We start from the raw sequence: 1,517 nt of genomic DNA, 5'->3' as shown, positions 1-1,517 counted from the left end.
AAGGCCCCTTCAAATGAAAGTTAATTCCTTCAGGGCACTGCAATCCCGTCGACACTTTCGGGGATCCTGGAGTGCCCGTATCTACGTTTAGTGATGATGATCAGAAAAGAGCTAAAGAAATCGCCACCTTGCATGAAATTCACATTTGTTTTCCTCAACATACTCATTGGAAATCAAAACTGATCATCTGGGTCTAAAGCGGGAAGTATTCGAGCTTCCCCTCTTGAAGCACGCAATTTCGCGAGCTTTCACGTTTAGAAGCACCTACGAATAAGCGTAAAACTTGCTTTTTTAACCAGTGCCGAATGGCGGTGTCCTTGATATGACATGCGTTGTCGACGCTTTCTCAAGCATACTTACTTGTTGTCGGGTTTTCCGGTGATCACCGAGGCCGGGCTCCCGTGCTGAGGCTCACCATTGCATTGCGTTGAGCTGATGTACGCCATCTATCCCAAACCGGGATAGATGGGGCATGTAATTTTTGGTAGTGGGGCTCAGCATTCGCGCGAGCCCCTACATCAAATTCAGATATGAGTGTTATGGGGTCCCACGCATAGTGGGAATCGATTTTGCGCGTAGCATTCAGCGAGTAACTGCCTATGCCCCTCATTCTAAGACGAAAACCTTGAATGCCGGCGTCAAGACGAGTGATGAAAAAATTCATAATCACGCGATGACGTCATCATGACGTTAGAGAGCACCAGAATTTGTGTCGCCATCAGGCCGTTACTAAGGCATCACATAACTTGAATTCACATTATGACGTCATCGCATGACATCGTCACTTGTCACTGGGTCTAAAGTGGGCCGATCACGCAGACAGTGCGAAACCAGTTGAGGTGCAGCAAGCTTTCTGATGTGAGATTGGTGGAGGATCAATACATCGACTGAGAAGAATAGAAGATGGCTTTCGCCGTCGAGTCGTCTTAGGCGAACGCATAAAGAACCCTGTGAGTTTTAAGGTTTTAGCCAAGTCGTACGAGCTGAATCGACGTAGTTGCGCAGTTGTGGGCATATTTTGGGCTTACCAAGCACGTCGACCGCACTGGCGTGGAAAGTCCGACGGAACGCCGGCGCTCACGTTGCAGCACTGCCGTCACTTTTATCTAAGCACAGCGTAGAGGAGTTGGAATACAGCCAGGGCTTACGTAGGCTCTAAAAGACTAAAACAAAGCATGGTTGACTCCTCCGTGTTAAGAATCGATATATCACGAAAGTGAACCACGTAGTCACAGAAGCAGTTAATTTTTTTATTGTACATTGATACATAAGAACTTGCACAATGTCTACTGATGTTTGGCAGCTATAGCACCGTTTCACGTGGATGCGCCAACATTGACGCCTGATTGCACATATCCATCCCGACGACTAGTCTCCATGCTCACGATTTAACCCTTGTAGTAGGTGAAGCAGATAGCGTACACCTGATCCCAACATATGGTGAATATGACAACATATGACATCAACAAGCACAGAATAAACAGTGGTACTCGATATGCACACATCCAAAGGGCCGT

The 1,517-nt window shown here is 47.1% G+C and overlaps 1 non-coding gene across 1 annotated transcript; it reads left to right on the top strand.

Annotated features, from left to right (window-relative positions):
- The first annotated feature begins 352 nt into the window (after positions 1-352).
- LOC119372810 (U1 spliceosomal RNA) lies at positions 353-516 on the top strand. Its single transcript, XR_005179703.2, has one exon. It is a non-coding gene; the product is annotated as a U1 spliceosomal RNA (small nuclear RNA).
- The last annotated feature ends 1,001 nt before the right edge of the window (positions 517-1,517 follow it).

The sequence above is a fragment of the Rhipicephalus sanguineus genome, chromosome 10 (assembly GCF_013339695.2).
Source record: "Rhipicephalus sanguineus isolate Rsan-2018 chromosome 10, BIME_Rsan_1.4, whole genome shotgun sequence".
In the NCBI taxonomy this organism is placed as follows: domain Eukaryota; kingdom Metazoa; phylum Arthropoda; class Arachnida; order Ixodida; family Ixodidae; genus Rhipicephalus; species Rhipicephalus sanguineus.
Note: the sequence above shows the minus strand (reverse complement) of the source record. Positions and strands in the feature narration are given on the sequence as shown.